The sequence below is a fragment of the Otolemur garnettii genome, unplaced genomic scaffold (genome assembly GCF_000181295.1).
Source record: "Otolemur garnettii isolate 467f Iridium unplaced genomic scaffold, OtoGar3 scaffold00125, whole genome shotgun sequence".
Lineage (NCBI taxonomy): Eukaryota > Metazoa > Chordata > Mammalia > Primates > Galagidae > Otolemur > Otolemur garnettii.
The window spans coordinates 1,894,154-1,909,027 of NW_003852520.1; the positions used below are offsets into that span (position 1 = coordinate 1,894,154).

Consider the following 14,874-nt stretch of genomic DNA (forward strand, 5'->3'; position numbering starts at 1 on the left):
ACCCTACTCCTTTGGGTCACAGGTGCCATCCAATATAGGATTCTTTTCTAAAAAAACGTTTCTCTAAGGGCCAGGCGTGTTGGCTCATGCCTGTAAATCCTAGCCCTTGGGAGGCTGAGGCAGGTGGATTGCCTGAGCTCACAGGTTCGAGACCAGCCTGAGCCAGAGTGAGACCCCCATCTCTAAAAATAGTCAGGCATTGTGATGGGCACCTGTAGTCCCAGCTACTTGGGAGGCTGAGGCAAAAGAATCTCTCTCTCTCTCTTTTTTATTGTTGGGGCTTCATTAAGGGTACAAGAAACCAGGTTACACTGATTGCATTTGTTAGGTAAAGTCCCTCTTACAATCGCGTGTCTTGCCCCCCAAAGGTGTGGCACACACCAAGACCACAACCCCCTCCCTCCTTCCCTCTCTCTGCTCTTCCTTTCTCCGACTCCTCCCTCCTTCTTTTTCTCTCTGCTCTCCCCTTCCCCCACCCCCACCGTGTCTTGAATTGTCCTCATACTAAAATTGAGTACATAGAATTCATGCTTCTCCATTCTTGTGATGCTTTAATAAGAATAATGTGTTCCACTTCCATCCAGGTTAATACAAAGGCTATAAAGTCTCCATTTTTTAATGGCTCAATAAGTATTCCATGGTGTACATATACCACAGCTTGTTAATCCGTTCCTGGGTTGGTGGGCATTTAGGCTGTTTCCACATTTTGGCGATTGTAAATTGAGCTGCGATAAACAGTCTAGTGCAAGTGTCCTTATGATGAAAGGATTTTTTTCCTTCTGGGTAGATACCCAGTAATGGGATTGTAGGATCAAATGGGAGGTCTAACTTGAGTTCTTTGAGGGTTCTCCATACTTCCTTCCAAAAAGGTTGTACTAGTTTGCAGTCCCAGCAGCAGTGTAAAAGTGTTCCCTTCTCTTCATATCCATGCCAGCATCTGCAGTTTTGAGATTTTGTGATGTGGGCCATTCTCACTGGGGTTAGATGGTATCTCAGGGTGGTTTTGATTTGCATTTCTCTCATAATTAGGAATGATGAGCATTTTTTCATATGATTGTTAGCCACTTGTCTGTCTTCTTTAGAGAAGGTTCTATTCATGTCTCTTGCCCATTGATAGATGGGATTGTTGCCTTTTTTCTTGTGGATTAATTTGAGTTCTCTATAGATCCTAGTTATCAAGCTTTTGTCTGATTCAAAATATGCAAATATCCTTTCCCATTGTGTAGGTTGTCTATTTGCTTTGGTTGTTGTCTCCCTGGCTGTACAGAAGCTTTTCAGTTTAATTAAGTCCCATTTGTTTATTTTATTTATATTTTATTTTATTTTTTATTGAATGGTAACTATGTACATTAATGCACTTCTGGGGTACAGTGTGGGGTTTTCACATGCCATCCAAAATATTTCCATCAAACTGGTCAACACAGCCTCATTTGTTTATTTTTGTTGTTGCAATTGCCACAGCAGTCTTCTTCATGAAGTCTTTCCCCAGGCCAATATTTTCCAGTGTTTTCCTATGTTTTCTTTGAGGATTTTTATTGTTTCATGCCTTAAATTTAACTCCTTTATCCATCTTAAATCCATTTTCTTTTCTGGTCAACCAACTTTTATTTTTAATTAGCCAAGTGTATTCTGACTTTTATTGGGACAGAATGGAAGATACCAAAGGAAAAAGAGAGAAGATTCTTACCCTAAAAAAATTAAAATCAACTTGATACACACTGCACCAGATAGTAAGACTTAAAGATATTTACTGGGTAGCATTTGAGTAGTGCAAGACAGCACAGAACAGAGTAACCCACACCAGGGGACACCATCAGTGACTATGACAGGGAGTTAAGGAGAGCAATTGGGGGATACATCCTGGAAGGTGGAAAAGCATTGGACAGGTGTTTGTATCCCCCAGATACCAGTGGCTTCTTATGACCCTCAAGCAATTGAGCTCTACCTCTGTAAACTTCAGTTTGCTCAGCTCTAAGACAGAAGGTGAGAATTAGGTGAGGAGACTCTAAGGTCTTCCAAATATAACAAAACACAATTCTAAAAACAAATGTAAAACTCCAGAAAAGGTGAGGATATTACAGGAAAGAGAAAGTACAAGCACAAAGTCACAGAGGGAGGAAAAAACTAGTTGTTTGTACATGGACAAAGTGTAGTATGGGGGCAGCACATAAGCCTGTTTAACTATTGTAAAGGTTCTGAGGACAATAGCCTTAGAAATTGGTGAAACACAGTGGTAAGCCAGGTAAGAGACCCTAACCTGGGGCCACAAAGGAGAAAGAGATAAACAGTCAGAGCTGGACTTCTCTTCATGCTCCCCACCTCACTCCATTCTTTATGTTTTCAGGGAACTTTATTACAACCCCTTCCCCAAACCCACCCCAAATACAGTAGGAAGAGGATGTGGTTAAGACACTTTCTCTTTAAATGTCTTAACTCCAAGCAGCCCCTTTTTGTGCACCAGGAAGCCTAGAGCTACTGCTGAAAAAATGCTGGTCAATCCAATCAGCTTCAGCAGGCCTGGCACAGAGGGCAGATGTCTCTCCAAAAAGGTTGTATTGATGGGTCACGCAGGGACATCCACCGATTCTGGTTCTGGCTGCCAGATTTCATCCTCTGGAATCTTCCCCGCAGCATGCAGAATCTCTTGTTCTGCTCTCTCCCCAGCCTCCACAGCTCCCTCCATGTAGCCACTCCAGTGTGTGGCAGTCTCAGTGCCCGCAAAATAAATCCTGCCCACTGGTTGGCACAGTTCCCTTCCATATTGAGTCATGATCCCAGGGGGAAAATAGGTGGTGTAGCAACCCCTGGAGTACTGCTGCTCCTCACACCAGTTCTTCTCTTCATAATGTGGTGATTTCAGAGCTTCTTGGGATCCTAGAACTTTTGCATAGAGCTCACAAAGTTTCTTCATCCTTTCTTCTTTGGTAAGACATGCCAGCTTTCTGGCTTTGTGAGCAAGGATAAATCCCATTATTGCAGCATAGGTGCCATCAGGTTTGGTATCATCCAATGTGTAGGAAACTGGAGCTTCCTCCCTTTCAATATTCATGGTTCCACAGTAATCCTTTTTCCTCCAGAAAGGCTCATTGTAGTAAACTATACACTTGATAACAGAACCCACAGGCACACAAGTGATCAGCTGGTTCTTCATCATTGGCAGAGGGAGATTGAAGTGAATCTTCATTCCCAGAGTAGGAGGAACAGCACAAATCACATATTTAGCCTCATAGGTCTCATGGTTTAGGGTCTTCGGAAGGACATTTTCTCCTGTCTGGTCAATTTAGATCACAGGCCTCTCCAGCTTCACTCTGTCCCTAAGAAGGTCCATTATCCACTCGCTCACTTGACCAGATCTGCCCACAAATTTCCTCTCCTTTATTCAACCTAGAGTGCAGGTGGGGTGAGATCCCTGATCAGGGAGAAATCCACCCATCTTGAATCAATTTTTGTGAGTGGAGAAAGGTTTGGGTCCAGTTTCAGTCTTTTACATGTGGATATCTAGTTCTCCAGCACCATTTATTGAATAGGGAGTCTTTTCCCCAGGGTATGTTCTTCTTTGGTTTATCGAAGATTAGGTGGTTGTAAGATGTTAGTTTCATTTCCTAGTTTTCTATTCAATTCCAAATGTCTATGTCTCTATTTTTGTGCCACTACCATGCTGTCTTGACCACTATTGCTGTGTAGTATAGCCTAAAATCTGGTAGGCTGATGTCCTTGGCTTTGTTTTTATTACTAAGAACTGCCTTAGCTCTACGTTTTTGTTTTTTTTTTTTCTGGTTCCATACAAAATGCAGAATCCTTTTTTCCAAGTCTTGAAAGTACAATTTTGGTATTTTTAACAGGGATGGCATTGAATCAGTAGATTGCTCTGGGAAGTATAGACATTTTAACAATGTTGATTCTTCCCAGCCATGAGCATGGTATGTTCTTCCATTTGTTAAAGTCCTATGCTATTTCCTTTCTTAGGATTTCATAATTTTCTTTATAGAGTTCCTTCACCTTTTTGGTAGGTATATTCCTAGGCATTTCATTTTCTTTGAAGTTGTGGTGAAGGGAGTTGTGTCCTTAATTAGCCTCTCATCTTGACTGTTACTGTCATATACAAAGGCTACTGACTTGTGGACATTGATTTTATATCCTGAGACATTACTATATTTTTTGATTACTTCCAGGAGTCTTGTGGTTGAGTCTTTGGGGCTCTCTAAGTGTAAGATCTTATAGTCAGCAAAGAGGGAGAGTTTGAGCTCCTCTGCTCCCATTTGGATGCCCTTTATTTCCCTGTCTTGTCTAATTGTATTGGCTAGAACTTCCAGCACTAAGTTGAATAGTAATGGTGACAGAGGACAACCTTGTTTGGTTCCAGTTCTAAGAGGAAAGCTTTCAGTTTTACTCCATTCCGTAAAATATTAGCTGTGGGTTTGTCATAGATAATTTCGATCAGTTTAAGAAATGTGCCACCTATGCCTATACTCTTCAGTATTCTAATTAGAAAAGGATGCTGGATTTTATTGAATGCTCTTTCTGCATCTACTGAGAGGATCATATAGTTTCTGTTTTTGCTTCTGTTAATATGGTGATAATGTTTATGGACTTGCGTATATTAAACCAGCCTTACATCCCTGGGATGAAACCTACTTGATCATGATGTATGACTTTTTTGATAATAGGCTGTAACTAATTGGCTAGGATTTTATTAAGAATTTTGCATCCATATTCATAAGTGAAATTGGTCTGAACTTCTCCTTTTTAGTTGGGTCTTTTCCTGGTTTTGGTATCAGGTGATGTTTGCTTTATAGAACGTGTTGTGGAAGATTCCTTCCTCCTCAATTTTTTGGAATAATTCCTGCAGTATGGGAATAAACTCTTTCTTAAAGGTTTGATAGAATTCTAGTGTGAAGCCATGTGGACCAGGGTATTTTTTTGTTGGGAGATTTTTTATTGTTTCTTTAATCTCAGTGCTTTGAAACTGGTCTGTTCAGGAGATCTATTTCATCCTGGTTAAGTCTAGGGAGAGGGTGTGATTCCAAATATTGATCCATTTCCTTCACATTGTTTAATTTCTGGGTATAGAGTTTCTGATAGTATTCAGAGATGATCTTTTATATCTCTGTGGCATCAGTTGTTATTTCCCCTTTATCATTTCTGATTGAGGTTACTAGCAATTTTACTTTTTTATTTCTAGTTAGTCTGGCCAAAAGTTTATCTATTTCATTTATTTTTTTCAAGAAACTAACTCCTTGTTTCATTAATTTTCTGAATGATTCTTTTGTTTTAAATTTCATTGATCTCTGATTTAATTTTGGATATTTCTTTTCTTCTGCTGGGTTTAGGCATAGATTGTTCTTTTTCCAAGTCCACTAGATGGCTTGTTAGTTTGTTGATGCGCTCTCTTTCTGTTTTTTTGAATGTAGGCTTCTAAAGTGATAAATTTTCTTTTCCAATCTGCTTTTGCAGTATCCCACCGGTTTTGGTAGCTTGTGTCTTCATTGTTGTTATGCTCACAGAAGTTAATTATTTCCTCTTTTATTTCTTCCTGCACCCAACTGTCATTCAACGGAAGGTTGTTTAATTTCCATGCCTTTGTGTGGGGTTCAATGTTTTTGTTGGAGTTGAGTTCCACCTTTAGTGCCTTGTGGTCTGAGAAGATACAAGGTAAAATTTCAGTTCTTTTGATTCTTTGAGATTTGTTTTGTGGATATGATCAATTTTGGAGACTATTCCATGGGTCGATGAGAAGAATGTATATTCTTTATCTTCGGGATGGACTGTTCTATATATGTCTATCAAGCACAGTTGTTCTAGGGTCTCATTTAAGTCCCTTATATCCGTGTTTAATTTCTATTTAGAGGATCTGTCCAGCTCTCTAAGAGGTGTGTTAAATTACCATGTTATTATGGTGTTACAGGATATCATATTGTTCAGACTGAGTAAGGTCTGTTTCAAGAACCTGGAAGCATTTAAGTTGGGTGCATAAATATTTAGAATTGAAATGTCTTCCTGTTGTTTCTATTGACCAAAATAAAGTGACCATCTTTGTCTATTTTGACTTTAGTTGCTTTAAATCCACATGTATCTGAAAATAAGATCACAACTCCTCTTTTCTTCTCGATTCCATTTGCCTGAAAAATTGTCTTTCAACCCTTAACTTGGAGTTTAATTTGTCTTTTGAATCTAGCTGTGTTTCCTGCAGACAGCAAATGGATGGCTTGTGTTTTATAATCCAGTCAGCCAATCTATGCCTCTGCAGTGGTGAATTCAAGCCATTAACGTTATTGAGATAATTGATAAGTGTGGTAGCGTTCTATTCATTTTATTTTGTGGGAGTCCATTGTTTACTTTTATCTTTTGCATCATTGTGGAAGTTAGGTTCTGTCCTTTAAGTTCTGAGCTCTTACTTTGCTGTTGACCCATTGTGATGGTCAGTGTGTAGAATGGGTTGAAGTGTTTCCTGTAGACCTGGTTTTGTTGTGGCAAATTTCCTTAGTGTTGTATAACAGTAAATGATTTGATTTCTCTGTCAATTTTAAAGCTTAGCTTAGGAGGGTATAGAATTCTGGGCTGTAAATTGTTCTGTTTCAGTAGATTAAATGTAGATGACTATTGTTTTCTTGCTTGAAAAGTTTCATTAGAGAAGTCTGCACTCACCCTGATGGATTTGCCCCTGTAGGTCAACTGGCGCTTACTCCTGGTAGCTTACAGAATTTTTTCTTTTGTCTTGACTTTGGACAGGTTCATCACAATGTGTTTTAGAGAAGCTCGGTTAGAGTTGAGGTAATCTGGGGTCTGATATCCCTCTGAAAGGAGTGTGTCAGAATCTTTGGTGATATTTGGGGAGATTTTCATTATAATATTATCTAGTATGGCTTCCATTCCCTGGGGCATTCTTCTTCCTCTTCTGGGATACCTCGTATGTATACGTATACGTATAACTCGTATGTTTGAATGCTTCATAAAGTCCCATAATTCTGTCAGTGAATGTTCTGCTTTCTCTCTCTTCTTTTCTACCTCTTTTTAACTATCTGAATTATCACAAGAACTTTGTCCTCTACTTCTGAGATTCTTTCTTCTGCATGGTCTAATCTGTTATCGATACTTTCTATTGCATCTTTAAGTTCCCTAATTGACTGCTTTAGTTCCATCAGCTCTGCTATATCCTTTCTATATTCTTCATATCATTTATCTCTTATTTGACTCTATTTTTGGATTTCCTTTTGGTTATTTTCCACTTTATCAGTAGTTTCCTTCATTTCCTTCATTGTTTTCATCATCTGTATTCTAAATTTTCTTTCTGTCATTTCTAACATTTCTTTATAGGTGGAATCTTCTGCAGTAGCTACCTCATGGTCCCTTGGGGGGGTGGTGCTTGCTCTGGACTTGTTTTTCATGTTATAAGGAATTTTTTTGCTGATTGTTCCTCATGAGTGTTTTCTTTTATCTGTTTCCTTGCCCTAATTTTCCTTTCACTTCCTTTTTCTCTTTAAGTTACCTGTCTCTGGACTAGGGTTTTGATGAGTCCTTTTGGTACAGGACCAGAAGGATGAGAAGATTGAAGAGTAAGAAGGGGAAAAAGAAAAAAAAGAAAGAAAAGAAAAAAGAGAAAGGAGAGGGGGTGAGTAAAATGGAATAATGACAAAAAGAAGAGAGGCATAGGAAGAGGGAGACAGGAGCAAGTAGGTGTACAGCAGGGTACTTTGACCCAAGCTTAAAAACCCCCAACCTCTGGGGGTGCCAGATTGGGTGGTTCCCTTGAGGTGGCAGCTCTTTGCTAGCCTGTTTGGACACAGTACCCCACCTCTACCAAGTAGGGAGGAAAGACAAAAATGCTATAAATCAAACCAAAAGAAGCAAATGGAAAACTTTACAGGATAAAATTGGGGGAAAAACCAAATAATCGGGGTAGAAACACTAGCAAAAATGTAGTTCTAATTGTTAAAGAAGGCAACAATGGAAAATTATATTTAAACTAGAAAAATGAAGAAAGAAAAGAAAGAAAAAAGAAAAATCTAGAGGGAAAATATTGAAATTAAAAACAAAACAAAATAAAACCCAAAACAAAGCAGTATATATATCTTGTTGAATATTGTCTGAGCAACAGGTGATCTTTTGGAGTATGAGATGTTAATCACAATGCTGAAATGGCTGTATGAGATGGAGACTGGAGGCTGAGGCTGATTTCTCAAACCTTCTCCACTCTCAGGGTGGAGAGCCTAAATCTCTCCTTAGACCACTTAAAAGGAACTTTAAACTGCTAACTTTGGCTAAGCAGAAGCTTTCCCAGGAAAACACTGGTCACTGGGATCACTCCTGAACTGGCTGTCCACTTACCCAGTGTGCCAAAACTGGTCTCACTCTATGCCCCTGAGGGCCAAGGCTGTAAGGCATCTCAGTCCCTGCTATTAGGCTTCTCAGTCACTAGATTACTTGCCCAAGGTCTCCTCCCCAAGTCTTGTTCTGTGACCCTGAGTGTGGTGCTTTCCAGGGCAGTTCTCCCACAATGGCTCTGTGGGGCCCGCAGCTGAACACTTTTAGCTCCGTCTGGCTCAGCGGCTCAGTCTGGGATCCTAGACAATCCTTAAAGTCCTCCACACTGTTGCCCAAGTTCTCCCAAGGTAGTTCAACTGAGTGCCAAGCCCAAAAAACCCAAAACAGCTCACAGTAAGGCCTTTCCAGTTTGCAATCTCACTGCTGCTGTATTTACACCTGCTGGCAGGATTAGATGGAACAAACACACACAACAAGTTGCCAGTTCTCCACTGCTTTGTTCTCCTCATGGAGTCCAGAAGTCTGTTGCTGACTCCATGTGTCCCCAAAGGGATGTCTCTGGCAGATCCCACCAGCCAGAGATGCCTGGAATCTTCTCTCCCCAGTCTCACCATGCCCAGTTGCAAGGAAGCTGTTACTAGGCTGCCATCTTGTATCACACTCCAAGAGAATCTCTTGAGCCCAAGAATTTGAGATTGCTGTGAGCTATGCTGCCTTAGCACTCTACAGAAGATGACCTAGTGATACTTTTTCTCAAAGAAAAGAATGTTTTTCTAGAGCTACTAAAAAGTTTATGTTTACAACATCAAACACTTCTCTGGATTGTACAAGAAGGGAAGTACCAGGACCACAGATAAGGCTTGATATAGATGTGACAGAGATAGAGCTCATTTTCCTCTGCTGCAGATGTGGCTAGGCCTCCCTCTGTCGCCTCGCCCTCCCTTCCTCCCTCCCTCCCTCTCTCCCTCCATCTTTTCCGTACTTCCTTCCATCCATCCCTTCCTTCCTTTCTTCTGTGTTTTCTTCTTCCCATCCCCCTCTTCTTCCTCACCACCCATCTTCTTTTTTTCTTTTCTTGTTGAAGTGAAATTCACATAACATGAAATTAACCATTTCATTTTATTATTTTATTTTTATTTCAGATTAATATGGGGTACATACAATTAGGGTACATTGTTTGTATTTGTTAGGTGAAGTCCAAGTTGTAGCTGTGCCCTCCCCTAGGAAGTACCATGTACCCATCCTGCCCGTCAGATGAAAGCACACCAAGCCCCTCCCTCTTCCCCTTCCCCTCCTTCTCACCCCCCTCTTTAATTTGTGTTTTTCTCTCATGTGGGCATGTGGTTGCTCATCTTCCAGGTTCATATTAGTACTGAGTACACTGGAAGCTTGCTTTTCCATTTTTGTGAAGTTCACTGAGAAGGAAGTTCTCCATATCCTTCAAGGTAAATACAAAAGATGTCAAGTCACCATCTTTCTTTGTAGCTGAACCGTCCTCCATTGTATACAAATACAGTAGTTTATCTATTTGTGAGTTGATGGGCACTTGGGTTATTTCCATATCTTGGTGATTGTGAATCGAGCTGCAATAATCTAGTAAAAATGTGTTTACAGTAAAATGATTTTTTTCTTCTGGGTAGAAGCCTAGTAATGGGATTTCAGGATTAAATGGAAGGTTTACTTTTAGCTCTTTGAAGATTCCTCATACTTTGGATTCCTCATTCCAAAGTATCACAAGAATGAAAAGGCAAGTATCCAGTATTCTCAGTACTAACACGAAGACAGTAGATGATCTAACACATGCCCACACAAGAGAAAATCTCAATTCAATTCAAGTTGGGGATCAGGGAGGAAGGAGGGGGATTGGTGTGCTCCCATGTACTGGACACAGTGTAAAGTATATGGCACACCTCCTGGGATGGGACACAACTACAACAGGGACTTTACCTAACAAATGCAAACATTGTAACCTAATTCTTTGTATCTTCAGATTAATCTGAAAAAAAAAATTATTAGTATTTGTTTACACACCAACAGTGTAAAAGATTTTCCTCCTCTCCACACCCACAACCAGCATCTGCAGCTTTTGGACTTGGTGATGCGGGCCATTCTCACTGGGGTGAAATCAACCATTTTAAAGTGAACAGTTCATTGGCATTTACTACTTTCATAACATCATAGAACCACGGCCTCTATCTTGCTCCAAAGCACGTCTGTGGCACCTAAAGAAACCCCAGCCTCTTAATCCCTTTCTCCCTACTGCTCACGTCTTCCAGCCTCCTGCAGCCATGTATTGGTTTTCTGTCTGTATGTTTTCTTTTCCTTTTACCTTTTCTTTTTTTCCTGTTTTTTCTTGTTTTCATTGTTTTTTTAACCTTTTTTTTGTTTTTTTGAGACAGAGTTTCATTCTGTGGCTTTGGGCAGAGTGCAGCGGTGTCACAGCTCACAGCAACCTCAAACTCTTAGTCTCAAGCTATCCTCTTGCCTCTGCAGCTGGGGCAGAGGGAGGAAAAGACAGTCAATAAATAAATATAACAGATAAAGGTTACATGTTATAAGTAAGATACAGAAAGAAGATAATAGATGTGTTGAAAAAAATTGAATATGGACTAGGGAGTAGGGGAGATGGAGGTGCTGAGGAAGGCACAGGATGACTGTGAAGAGGATGGTGGCAGAATGTGAATGGAGACACTCGTTTCAGTAAAAGAGATAGGCAGTGCAGTAGTCTCAGGGAAAGAGCATGCTTAGTATGCTCAGTGTGGCTGGGAAGCTGTGCGGGCGGGCCAGAGCAGGTGAGGGATGGCAGGGATGTCCGGACAGAGGAGAAACGCGACGCAGACCGCCCAGAGAACTTCCGGCTGCGGGTAAGACTCCAGCTTCAACTCTGTGCTACTTGGGAGTTTTGAGTAGAAGGGCTCCACCATTTGACTTATGTTCTTTTAAAAAATAAGACCTGAGTGTCCATCACTGAATGAATGGATAAGCCACTTGTGGTATATTAGTACAATATAATGCATTGGAAGATTATTCAAGCATATAAAAAAAAGTACAGATGGAGGCTACAGCATGGACAAACCCTGAGCGCAGTATTCAAGGACATGAGACACAAAGGTCATATGTTCTGTGCTTCGTTTATAGGAAATATCCAGAATGGGCAGAAAACAGGAACAGGCCAAGTACGTAACAGTAACATGAAGAATGTTTTATGAAATGGAGAATTCCATCTGTTTTGTGTATGGATGTGTCGGAAGCCCTGGCACAGCCTGGAAGGTAACAAGCACTAGTAAGTGTTTGGTGAGGTCCGCACACTGTAGAGCGCGCCAGCTGCACAGGGCCCGATGCGCAGGCCGAGGCTCTCGGGGAGTTTTCACGCACCTGTCCTCTTCCTGCCTCTCCATTTACCAGCCCCACTTCTCCATTCTTTCCCATCCCGTCCATCTGCAGTACCCTTATTCCCTCTCTGATCATTTCTCCTTCATTTATCTGATGATGTCAACATGACAGCAGTAGGTTTTCTGGGTAGAACTGTCTAATAGAGACAAAACTAAAGTATCGTTGTATTAAAAATATCTATTTAACTGTAACTTTTTTTTTTTTGTGAGAGAAGATCTTGCTCTGTCTCCCAGGCTGGAGAGCAGTGGCATCAGTCTAGCTCGCAGCAACCTCACACTCCTGGGCTGAAGTGATCCTCCTGCTTCAGCCTCCTAAGTAGCGGGGACTGCAGACACCTGCCATGCCTGGCGAATTTTTCTTTTTCTTGTATAGATGGGGTCTTGCTTGTGTGGTCCAGACTTGTCTTGAACACCTTGGTTCCAGTGATCCTCCTTTCTTTGCCTCCCTAAGTGCTGGGATGATGGGTGTGAGCCACTGTGCTCAGCCTATAACTGTTTCTTATCCATGTATCTGTGGGCTCTATCCTGGATTCTTCTATGTGTTAGATTTCAATTTTTTAAAGGGTGATTATTTAAAAATAGGTTCACCTACTTCTTATGTACAGCTGTATTGATTATAGGACTTAAGACTATAAGGAATTATGCCAACTACTGAGGTCATTAAATACCATATTTCACCAAATGTAAGATGTTATATATGGGAAGATGCACTTTCATTTTATTTTATCTTCTGCTACTAATAAGGGGGAAGTGCTGCTGATTAAACGAGCACTCAGCGCTTCCTTTACACTAGTACCTTGTTGTCATTGTCATGTAAGTCTATAATTTCCTCTGTTTGCTTCTCTAATATCAAATTTGTTTCCCACTGCTGTGTTGTGTATTTCTGTGAACACATCAACCTATGTCTGAATGCTGAGTCATAATCTTTCTAAAGACTTTGTAAGTAGGGATTAAACACCCACAGTAACAGCCATGCTCACGGTCCAGCTGAGGTGATGACATCATTGGCGGTTGTGACCAGAGTCAAGCCTGTCCAGGAAGGGACCCCTGCACATGGACCAGCACTCTGTGCGCTGTGAAACATGGCAGAACTCCAGAGACATTAAAATGTGATAATGGATTAGCAAGGTAGAGATCCCATTAGTTCCCCCCCCATAGAAAAAGATCAGATAAAGTGCTATATCCCTAAGGACCCCCAGATGTAGGATTTGGTAGCCCATTTTGCTCACGGGACCATCAGAGAGGGTAGCTACAGTTCTTTGAGGGGTGAGGGGGCAGAACTTACATTTTAAGGAGAATGACCACTGTGCTAGCATTTGGGATCTGGGAAAACTATGTTTCAGGGGAGATCAATTGTTTGAATGTCCTCCCTTACATTATGAAGGAGTGGCCTTCCCAAAACAGTCACTTAAGGGTCCTATGCTGGCCTCTGGACACACATGAAATTAATGGAGTTTCTCAGGCCCACATACTTTTAGAAATACTGTCAGAAATACTGTTCCTTTTCCTTGGCTTTTCTCACTCTCTTCAATCATTCTGCAAAGCTCCTGAAGGCTTACAATGAACTGTAACATTATTCAGAGTATGTATTACACATACATTTATTACTTATTATTTGATTAATAATAATTCAGAAGCTACCACTTCCAGAGCACCTCTACAGCTGCCATTGTGGTAGACATGGCATTTTATTTTGTGCTCACAAGAATGCTCCAAATTAGGGTTAATTATGTTCCATTTTAATGACGGCAAAAACCGAAGCTTAGAGAACACCAGTGACTTCCCCAAGGCCATAAAACTAGGGAGTGCTCAGTCAGAATTTCAAAACCAAATCTCCTTATAATTAACATTAATTTTTATACATTTTTGTAAATGAAACTTGTGAAAGTGATACAATAAATACACATCCAAAGGACCCTAAAATTACCTTTTAAATTGGTAATTTAGGCTGGGTGCCTGTAGCACAGTGGTTATGGTGCCAGCCACATACAATGAGGCTGGTGGGTTTGACAACAATGGCAACTGCAATAAAAAAATAGCTGGGCATTGTGGCAGGTGCCTGTAGTCCCAGCTACTTGGGAGGCTGAGGCAAGAGACTCTCTTAAGCCCAAGGGTTACCGAGGGTGACAAAGTAAGACTCTGTCTCAATAAATAAATAAATAAACAAATAGGTAATTTAAGAATTGCCTAGAATATCACACACTTATTCTAATGGTTTTTCTGTTGTTTAAAAGGTTTGACATTCTCCTCTAAAACTGTGCTCAGGACCTGTTTTGAGTTTCCTTTATAGTGGGCACTATTCATCCCTGGAGGTCAGATCTGACTGCTTTTTACTTATTATTTTTTTTTATTTCAGATTATATGAGGGAACAAATGATTAGGGTTTGTTAGGTAAAGTCCCTGTTGTAGTTGTGCCACTCACCAGGAGGTGTACCATGTACCCTTACATTGTACCCATTAGGTGGGAGCACACCAGTCCCTCTCCCTCCTCCCCATTTGCTATCCCTGAACTTGAATTGAATTGAGTTTTTCTCCTGTGTGGATGTGTATTAGTTCGTCTACTGGCTTCATTTCAGTATTGAGTACATTAGATACTTGCTTTTCCATTCTTGTGGTACTTTACTAAGGAGAATGTTCTTCACTTCCATCCTGGTTAATATAAAAGATGTAAAGTCTCTGTCTTTTTATGGCTGAACAGTACTCTGGGGTATACATATACCACAGTTTATTAATCCATTAATGGTTTGATGGTCACTTGGGTGGATTCCAAATCTTGGCAATTGTAAACTGAGCTGTAATGAACAATCTCTTGCAAATGTCCTTATGATGAAATGATTGCTTTCTTCTGGACAGATACCTAGTAAAGGGATTGTGGGATCAAATGGAAGGTCTATTTTGTGTTCTTTGAAGATTGTCTGCTTTTTAAAGGATGCTAAAAGGCAAGTCTACTGACTGAGATGAAGCATGATTGTTACTAACAGGGTGACATGGTTTTTAGCCTTGAAGAAATGGCCATACTTGTCTGTGAACCACAGCAGAGGCATTCTTGGAATATATGTGATTTTCCTGGAGGGATAACAACTCCAGGGATATGAGATGTTTATGAAAATACAACTATCATTTCTATAAAAATAGCCAGAATCCACATCAACTTTATCAAAGATAACAATTTAAGTTGTACAAAAATTTGGCTGATACACACCAGGGATCCCAAGGGTTC

The 14,874-nt window shown here is 40.5% G+C and overlaps 1 pseudogene; it reads right to left on the reverse strand.

The window, feature by feature from the left end:
- Positions 1 to 2,404: 2,404 nt before the first annotated feature.
- On the reverse strand, positions 2,405 to 14,091 carry LOC100944971 (annotated as a pseudogene).
- Positions 14,092 to 14,874: the final 783 nt, after the last annotated feature.